The following is a 10,724-nucleotide window of genomic DNA, read 5'->3' as shown; positions in this document are numbered from 1 at the left end:
AGTTAATGCTGTTAACCAGAGGGGAAGAAAAATACATAAAATAAATAAATAAATAAATAACTTATAGTGCATTATTAAACTTGGACCTCATTATACTGAAGTAGAAATCCAAGCACCAGAAACAACCCACACTCTCTAAGTTTTCTTTAATTGAATATTATGCATTTTCATTCATTCATAATAGCCTATTTTAGTTTAAAAACTTAAGTGCCATTGTTTAAGAAGTATTATTGTCTGATGTTTCATAGACGTTCAGTTGTTATGCTTTGAAATGTCTTGCCATTTATATGTATGTAATTTCACAGTATTTTCACCTAAATTACTACACTACTTATGCAGTCACAATTTTATAATGGTACAATTTACTCAAGCTATTTATTTTTGTATGAAATTGAAATTCTTTGTAGAATTATTGTACATAAATAGGTTAAGCAAAACAAATGTGATAATTTTTAAACTGCAGGCAGACATTATGGTACAGAACAAATATTTTGTTGGAGATATGCGAGCAAAAAATAATAGATCAAAAGAAAAGTACAAAGTATCAGTATGGCAGTGCTGAAAAGGCCAGCATAAAAACAAACTAACAAACAAAAAAAGAAACAAAAAAAGCTGTAGAAAAATGCGATGAATTACAAGGCTGTAGAGAACAGTGCACTATTGCAGACTTATTTACTCATGTTTTAATTACATTATGTTAATAACTATAGTCAGTCATAAACTAAAGTGGGCATGTCCAAGGCATGAAACTCCAGCTGAAAATAAGTCCCACTCCAGCCCTGGTTTAATCTGATACACAAACTCACATGACGCTCGTGGTGATTTCAGCTCAGACCCTGACGTGACGCTAAGCACTTTTCCACGTCAAAGCCTTTTCCACATCATGAGTGTAAGCACTGGCGGGGCCACCGGTGACTGTCCGCGGATCCCAACTCTGGGCACTGTTTAAAATCCTGCCACGCCTCAGTGCCACTCACATAATTTTCCATTAAAATACATTGTATTTGTCCTAAATTATCTTTAATGTACATAATGACTTCATTCTGGGTTGGAAGATTGTGTATTGTGCATTTTTCAGCAAACCATTTGTCTTTCTGTGGCTCTAAATTCTATAACTCATATATTATGCTATAGATCGCAGTTTCTCACCCGCTTGCTGTTTTTTTTTATCCCCAAAATTTAAACTCATTGACACCACTTGCTCATTCTTAATTCTTAAGTTAATTTTCACTGTTTGGGGAACAGAAACAATTTTTGGGACTGCCCTCTTAAACTGAATGCATCGCGTCCGATGCGCAATACGTGTTGCACCGGGGCACTGCACTTCTCATCCGTTGTGCGAAGGACTTTTAGAAATGCAACAACAAAACAGCACAGTGAGAGTGACTGATATTACCAAAATAAAACAGCATAATTTAAAGGAGAAGTGCACTTCCAGAACAACAATTTACAGATAATGTACTCACCCCCTTGTCATATGTCAAGATGTTCATGTCTTTCTTTCTTCAGTCGTAAAGAAATTGTGTTTTTTGAGGAAAACATTTCAGGATTTTTCTCCGTATAATGGACTGATATGGTGCCCCGATTTTGAACTTCCAAAATGCAGTTTAAATGCAGCTTCAAACAATCCCAAACGTGGTTGTAAACGATCCCAGCTGAGAAAGAAGGGTCTTATCTAGCGAAACGATTGTTTATTTTAATGGAAAAAAAAAATACAGTTTAAATATTTTTTAATCTCAAACGTCGTTTAATCTTTTCTTTAAGACTGCAGAAAGAAAGACATCTTGGATGACAAGGGGGTGAGTACATTAGTCAAAAGTCAAATGCAAATCCTCATTACAAATCCATTATAATGCAATATGTGCACTTTAGTGGGCAAAATATACAGACACTCACTCCTACCACTCAAAGCCAACAAATGTAATATGTTTAATACACCATGACAGCACTCACAGCAAAACATATGTTACAAACTACCTGGCTCACGGCAGTGTAACATTAAATGGAGAGGCCATGCACAAAGTAAGTTAAATCAAAATAAACATTTATTTTAAGTAATTAATAGTCAAATTAAACAAAAACAACAAAAGATAAAGTATCAAAAGAAAACAAAAACTGGTGCGGGAGAGAAGTCAAGCTCAGATCGGGGCACCCACACTGGAGGACACAGATCCTTTTGTTAGTTGATTCATCACAGGTAGACCATTACACCTGCTGCTCGTCTCCACCCTGCAAAACGTACAAAAGAACAGAAGACAACACAAGCGCCATCTAGCGACAAAACAATGCAACAAAAACACAACTGAAACAATACGAAGGCGCAAAATTAAACGAATACATAACACAACAACAGAACCCACGCCACCTAGAGGCGAACAGATCCCGATTAGGTAACAGGTGCTACCCTGGGTCGTACAACATAACAATTTTGAAAATGTGATGTATTTGTTAAAAATGTGTACAGTAAACAGTAAAGATTTTTACAGTAAACAGTATAATCAATGTCATTAAAAGTCCATTAAAATAGTTTAGGCTAAAATGAAAATGTAATTCTGTCCAGTGTACAAATCATATCAATAAAAACATCAAGTTTAATGACATTTTCATAGTCAAGACAGAAATTGACTGGATGGAAAAATCAACTCTAAGAAATGTTTAGTTGTGTAAAAAGTATGACAGCTAGCCCTCTTCTGCCCTTTATGAAGAACAAATGATAACACACAGGACATTTGTAAATATGAAAATTACAATTAATATAGAAAAATAAATTCCATATAACATGTAACACTCAATAAGATGAGAGAAATAACATGCCTTTTTTATTACCTGCAAACCCTATGAGTAACATATTTGCAAAGCAAATTAGAAGTTTGTGCCATGAGACTTAAAGGAGAAGTTCATTTCCAGAACAAAAATTTACATATAATGTACTCACCCCCTTGTCATCCAAGATGTTCATGTCTTTCTTTGTTTCAGTCGTAAAGAAATGATGTTTTTTGAGGGAAACATTTCAGCGATGTTGAAGCTGAGGGAGAGCATGAGATGGGAATTTTTCGACATACCCTAACTGTCATAAACCGGAACAAAAACAATCCAGGCAGAGGAAGACAAGACGAGCATTTGACATTAAAAAGTATATAAATTGTATTATTTTCATAAAAATAGCAGATCGTTTCGCTAGGTAAGACCCTTCTTCCTCAGCTGTGATCGTTTACAACCGCATTTGAGATCGTTTGAACCCGCATTTAAACTGCATTTTGGAAGTTTAATCAGTCCATTATATGGAGAAAAATGCAGGACTGTTTTCCTCAAAAAACATAATTTCTTTATGGCTGAAGAAGGAAAGACATGAACATCTTGGATGACAAGGGGGTGAGTATATTATCTGTTAATTTTTGTTCTGGAAGTGAACTTCTTTAAATATTTGTCTCTTTAATTTTTGCTAAATATCTGTCTATTGCAGACAAAGAGAGACTGAAAGGAATTTTATTAAAACACCCTTTTTTTACAAGCTCATAACTCTTTACATTTTCTTTTTAAATCTGTAACCATGTTACAAATTATGTAGGAACAGTAATAGATTAATTTATGACAACAGTGAACCTCAAAAATCTACATCATAACAGGAGTTGTGAGGGTTGTCACAAAAAGTCTTTTTTGGTTGCTTTTTTCCCCCCTTATCACATCATAAATTATGTATCATTTGAAATCTTAAAATAATGAAAGCTTAAAACCTCAAAATTCATTCTGTGAAAACCATTTTAAAAACATTGCTTTACCATGGAAATGGTACTTTAATATCATATTACAAAATGAATTGCTTTCAGGAATTAGAACAATTTACGTTTGTATAGTGCACTTCTTATGTCTATGTTCAAAAATGGGGTTAACATTTAAGAGGTTGGATGCTTTTTGAACAACTTTACATGTGTAAGACTGTGTAGGTTAATGCATTAAACAGTCTTTGCTAGTAGCTGTTTATGATGAAGCTCTGAATGTTTAAAGTGTGAAGTTGAAGAACAAGAATCAGATCATATGAACCCAGTTTTCAATTTATACAGCTGGTTCTACATCAGTTCTTACTTCAGAGGGAAGCTCTACATACTCTGATTTGTTTCTTTGCCTCTGTCCCTCGGCTGTTCGTCCACAACAGGGTAGTAATCTGTCACATTTTCCACTTTTGTAGCTGTCGTAAAAACCCACTAAGACAATCGGAATGACACTGGAGACAGCAAGCAGGACATAACCTATATTCTGAATGAAAGAAAAAAAAAAGAATTAAGAAAAAAATGAAAGTTTATTAATATCAGTTAAATGCATTTATACTATGGGGTGGTTGAATGCTTAAATCTGATTGGCTGACAAATGTTCTAAGGTGTGCAGTTATTTTCAGGGAAGTTCAGTGATCAGTGAGTTCAGTGATCAAAAAGAAAGTGTCACCCAGTCAGTCTGTGTTCTGTCATGATATCTTGACTGTAACCTATTTGGGTGTGATCGCTGAATAAAAGCACTTACTCCACTGTTGTCTGAATAGAGAAACATAGGCTATTGCAATTTGGAATTACTATTAGGAATTTCACTATTATAGTATTTTTCATTTTTACTTACATATACATGTGTTCATTTATTAAAAAAGCAGTAAGTGATCACTACATATTTTTTTAACTGCTTAAATTTGCTCTAAACATTTTGCTTTTACTTTGTAACAAAAGCTTTTCTAAATAGTTTTTGTTGTTTTTTTATTGGGGAAAAAGAAAATAATGTTTTTTTTTATTATTATTTAAAAGCAACTGTAAACATATTGATATATCGAATATCGTAAACATTTTGACAATATCGTCATATCGTTCACAATATTGTCCTAATTCTGAGAACAAGGGAGATAATTTTATATTTCTGTTATCATGTTACAATAACAGGACAGGCTTATGCAGTATGTGATATTTACCTGAGACTCATGAATATATTTTTGAGTCAAAAGACGTAGCTCATTCTCTTTTTCCGTCTTTTCGATAGGTTTACACCATGACCTGTTGAGCTGCTCATCAAAAACATAAACTCCATTCCAGTGTGTCTTGGCACAAGAAAAGTAATCTCCATCGAGAAACAAGACGATAAGCCACATAATAGGTGGAATCAGACAATATATGAAAGCTTTAGCACAGTTCTGCTGGGTATCATTATTTGCTCCTGGAGAACAACAAGACCATGGAAGTTTCAAAGGCCTATAAAAGAAAAACAGTAAAGCAAAAATAAAAAAAGAAGGTCCAGCAAACATGGATATTGTAAGGTTGGCATTTGCATCAACTGCACAAGGACATGAAAAGTTGATTTCAACGATCTTCTCCACTTTAATTACAGAAAAGCCAGATGGAAGAGTGACGAGAAAAGGAAATCGTTTCAGAAATTCTGGTATTTTTTTAATAAGATTCAAAAGTTGAGCCATCTTCTGAGGAACGTCTGGTGATGATTTTGGCTGCTTCTGCTTCTTATATTCTGTAATAGTCTGTCACAAGATCTGTATATGGTGCACAGATCCCCTTTAATGAAGAACATAACATTTATGTTAATATTAGTAGAATGAACGATGAAATGCACAAACAGTGAACACATTGTAGAACAAAAAAATAAATAAAGTGAATCTAAATGTCTTCCTTTATTTTTGTGTTAAACCAGCATATTGCATTTACCTGTAACACAACAATGCCCATTAAACATTGTGGAAAACAACAACAACAAACGAAAAGACATACAGGTTTCAAAAATGTAAATTGTTTCCCTTTTGAGAGACTTTGTTTCACAACAGCCTCAAAGAGGACAGACTCTTGACATGCAAAATATCTATATGTACAATTATATTAAATAACATAAGAGTTGTTTTGACACAAAAAAACAGTTACAAAAGTATTTACTCCTCAGGAAAGAAAGAAAGAAAGAAAGAAAGAAAGAAAGAAAGAAAGAAAGAAAGAAAGAAAGAAAGAAAGAAAGAAAGAAAAGAAAGAGTGAAATTTGTCAGTAATAATATACATATAATATAATAATATATATTATATATTATAATAGAAATAATAATTACAACTTATGACTGGACAAAATCTTTATATTCTAATGCATTTATTTAAAAGTTATTATATATTCGTACACTTACTTTGGTCTTGTATTTTAGGATGTGTTTCTCCAGTCTTTCTGCAGCTGCATCTAACTTTCAAGGGAGCTGTGTTGCACGTCTCAACCCAGAAAGAAACAGGAAGTGTTAAGCTTATCTAAAACAGCATCAGTACACCAGACTATTTATACAGCAGACTTTTATTTTGTTCAGGAACTTTTAATGAACAGAAACATTGAAGAGGGAATTTATTAGGGGGAAAGAAAAAAAATAGAGTTCAATTTGGTGTTGAACCTAAAAACCTTTTATTCTTTTATTCTTTTTTTATTCTTTTTTTCTTAATTTTTATTATTTTATTCTTATTGCTATGGAAATGGCTTGGAGGCTTACCAAGCTAAAATGCAACACTCATAAAAGGTTGCACTGCAGTGCAGAAAAGCACACACCCTGTTTTCACACAATGACAACCACCATGCTCACAGAAAGAAATATAAGAATTTACTGTGAGAATATTCTACAAGGCTAAATAGCTTTGAGATGTTCAATGCATCTTCTATAAATTTGAGTGAAATTATAATACAGTGTAACGCCAAGCCAGCAGAGGGAGCCCTCACCCTAGAACTGCCTGCACGCTCCCTCTGCTGCTTCTACTGCTACTTCCTGTTTGTCACTATATAAAGACTGGCCATGTACATTATACTTTGCGAAGTATTGCCAGTTTCACCTGCCTTACTGAGCGTTTATATACTCTGTTGGATTACCTGTTGCCGTCTTGCTCTGTTCTTGGATATTGTGTTTTCGGATTACCCCTGTTTGGATTTATTTGCCTGTTTGGACTGTTTTCAAGGTTTGACCATTATCTGTCGTTTGACTATCGCTCTCTAGATTGCCCCTGTCGGATTGATTGCTATATTGGACTGACTTCATGGTATTTGACCCACTGCCTGTGTTATCTATCTGCTGCTTGGATTACGATTGTGTCGTGTATGCTATTGGACTGTTTTTCCGGTATTGACCCTCTGCCTGTTTATCTGTACTTGGTCTAATTTAATAAACAACCGCAAATGGATTCTACTTCTGCCTCAGCGTCCATGTTATATACAGTCATGGCCAAAAATATTGGTGCCCTTGCAGTTCTGTCAGAAAATTGTTGCAGTTGCAAATGTTTTGGTACTCACATGTTTATTTTATTTATTTATTTATTTATTTTATTTAATTTAGGTTTTCATTGGAACAACACAAAACAACAGAGAAGAAGTCAGAGTCAGAGAAGTCAAATCTGATACAATTCCACACAGAACCCAAAAATTCACTGGACAAAATTATTGGCACCCTTAACTTAATATTTGGTAGCCCCATTATTTGGTAACCATTTTTGAGTGCTTTTTGAAGAGTGTGTCGGGTCGCTGTCCCGCTGGAAGACCCATGACCTCTGGTGGAGACGCTGCTTTCTGACACTGGCCACTACGTTGCGCCCCAATATTCTTTGGTAATCATCAGATTTCATGATACCGTTCACACAGTCAAGGCATCCAGTGCCAGAATCAGCAATGTAACCCCAAAACTTCTTTGAATGCACACCATGTTTGACTGTAGGGACGGTGTCATTTTCTTTGAAGGCCTCATTTCTTTTTCTGTAAACAGTGCCATGATGTCCTTCACCAAAAAGCTCTACTTTTGTTTCACCTGTCCACAGCATGTTCTCCCAGAAGAATTGTGGTTTTGGTTAACTCCAGTCTTGCTCCAGTCATGCAGTGGTGTCTTCCTGGGTCTCCTACCAATAGCCTCCCTTTTCATTCAGATGGTGATGGATAGTGCAAGCTGACACTGTTGTACCCTGTGTCTGCAGATCAGCTTGAATTTGTTTGGAAGTTAATCTGGGTTCTCTATCCACTATTTGAACAATCCTTCGTTGGATTTGATCACATTCTAGTGGTCTTCAGTGAGGTTCAGGTCTGGAGATTGGGCTGATCATGACAAGGACTTGATCTGGTGGTCGTACATTGACTGACCTGGCTGTGTACCATGGAGCATTGTCCTGCTGGAAAAAAACAATCCTCATCAGTTGGAGAACATTGTTAGAGCAGAATGAAGCAGAATGACGTGTTTTGATTCATGCGTCCTTCAAAAGACAAATGTACCTTGTTAAACCACCCAGAATCATCACATACCCTCCACCAACTTTCACAGTGGTTATGCTTGTAGACCAAGCTTGCAGAAGGCAGGAGGAGATAATGGAACTATATGCAGGATTTAATGAAATAAACAAAGACAATAAACCAAAAACACAAAGAATAAAGAACAAAAAGATGGGCAAACAAGCAATGACAAGGAACCCATTTACCACTTATACAGCAGTCATAAACATCCACTATATATACATCCACAACTGAAAATATGTCATATTCTAGGTTCTTCAAAGTAGCCACCTTTTGCTTTGCTAACTGCTTTGCACACTCTTGGCATTCTCTTGATGAGCTTCAAGAGGTAGTCATCTAAAATGGTCTTCCAACAGTCTTAAAGGAGTTCCCAGAGATGCTTAGCACTTGTTGGCCCTTTTGCCCTCACTCTGCGGTCCAGCTCACCTCAAACCATCTCGACTGGGTTCAGGTCCGGAGACTGTGGAGCCCAGGTCATCTGGCGCAGCACCCCATCACTCTCCTTCTTGGTCAAATAGCCCTTACACAGCCTGGAGGTGTGTTTGGGGTCATTGTCCTGTTGAAAAATAAATGATGGTCCAACTAAACGCAAACCGGATGGAATAGCATGCCGCTGCAAGATGTTGTGGTAGCCATGCTGGTTCAGTATGCCTTCAATTTTGAATAAATCCCCAACAGTGTCACCAGCAAAGCACCCCCACACCATCACACCTCCTCCTCCATGCTCCACGCTGGGAACCAGGCATGTAGAGTCCATCCGTTAACCTTTTCTGCGTCGCACAAAGACACGGTGGTTGGAACCAAAGATCTCAAATTTGGACTCATCAGACCAAAGCACAGATTTCCACTGGTCTAATGTCCATACCTTGTGTTCTTTAGCCCAAACAAGTCTCTTCTGCTTGTTGCCTCTCCTTAGCAGTGGTTTCCTAGCAGATATTCTACCATGAAGGCCTGATTCACACAGTCTCCTCTTAACAGTTGTTCTAGAGATGTGTCTGCTGCTAGAACTCTGTGTGGCATTGACCTGGTCTCTAATCTGAGCTGCTGTTAACCTGCGATTTCTGAGGCTGGTGACTCGGATGAACTTATCCTCCGCAGCAGAGGTGACTCTTGGTCTTCCTTTCCTGGGGCGGTCCGCATGTGAGCCAGTTTCTTTGTAGCGCTTGATGGTTTTTGTGACTGCACTTGGGGACACTTTCAAAGTTTTCCCAATTTTTCAGACTGACTGACCTTCATTTCTTAAAGTAATGATGGCCACTCGTTTTTCTTTAATTAGCTGCTTTTTTCTTGCCATAATACAAATTCTAACAGTCTATTCAGTAGGACTAACACTTTTTTTAATTTTTCACACTATTATTCAAAAATGCGGGATCGCTCTTATTTTTTATGTTTTTAATCAGTAATGATGATATTGTTTCATTATATTATTTATTTCTTTAAAAATGCATTCAAATAGCTATTATGCATTAAAAAAGGAAACAACCAACTGAAATATGAAATAAATAAAAACTCTTATTGTTTGGAAATGTATGCAGCAGACAAATGCGACCGCCGGAAGATGCCGCAGCAGCCTCTGAAATGAGTTGTCCTCTAAATTTGTTTACTTGGCTCTGTAAATAGTTTTGTAAATATTGTCAATATAGATCATTGGAATATTAAGGAGTCTGACACCAGTTTTGTTTGTGAATTTTTGATCTCTGTTTTTGTGTTAGGTAGTTAGGTGTGTGATTTGTTTTTTATTTTATTTTCTTTGGTAAGGTCTAGATACTTTATTTGTTAACACAGAGAAATTTGTCTTTACAACAAGATTCAAGACAAAACATACATGGCATCAAACATAGGCATTTAGACATTCACATATCAATACATAAAGAAGAGTAGTTTTAGAAGAGTTTATATTTAAATTCAAAGGTTCTCACTGAACTGAGCTTACTTTGAAGAAATGCATGAAAAACAACAACAACAGCAACAACAATAATAATAAAAAAAAGTAATACATGAAAGGCAAACAGTACAGCCATCTGTAAAAATTGCTAAATGTTGACTATGCAAGACTGCATGTTAATAAGCATACTGTATTAAGCTAAAGTTAAATTATACATAAGACTATATAAGATATGTGTGTGTATGCGTGTGCGTGTGTTTGTGTGTGTGTCTGTACTCACATTATCATAAAGCACAGACAAAAACAGCCGTCAAACAATCAGACAATATAACATTAATGTTACGTTATTGAGAGGTTCTGTAACATCATGATTTGTAAAAACCTCCAAAACATTTAAATGTCACAGCTTCCAAACGATTGTTATTATATTATTTATTTTTTACTTTTAATTTATTTAATAACTTAATTATTAAATATGAAAATGTACAGGCTTATAGCAAAAATATTAAAATATTTATTATTTACTTATGTTTTTCATTGTTCAACTAAATAAATAATTATAATTTCCTAACAT

The 10,724-nt window shown here is 35.5% G+C and overlaps 1 long non-coding RNA gene across 1 annotated transcript; it reads right to left on the bottom strand.

Annotated features, from left to right (window-relative positions):
• Window positions 1–2,974: 2,974 nt before the first annotated feature.
• On the bottom strand, window positions 2,975–6,237 carry LOC127153537 (uncharacterized). Its single transcript, XR_007825285.1, has 3 exons — window positions 6,149–6,237; window positions 4,949–5,540; window positions 2,975–4,254 (listed from the first exon to the last, which is right to left on the bottom strand). It is a non-coding gene; the product is annotated as an uncharacterized LOC127153537 (long non-coding RNA).
• Between the last annotated feature and the right edge of the window lie 4,487 nt (window positions 6,238–10,724).

This window comes from Labeo rohita, chromosome 22 (genome assembly GCF_022985175.1).
Source record: "Labeo rohita strain BAU-BD-2019 chromosome 22, IGBB_LRoh.1.0, whole genome shotgun sequence".
Taxonomy (NCBI): Eukaryota; Metazoa; Chordata; class Actinopteri; order Cypriniformes; family Cyprinidae; genus Labeo; species Labeo rohita.
The sequence above is the reverse complement of the archived record's forward strand: the minus strand, read 5'-3'. Positions and strand labels throughout refer to the sequence as shown.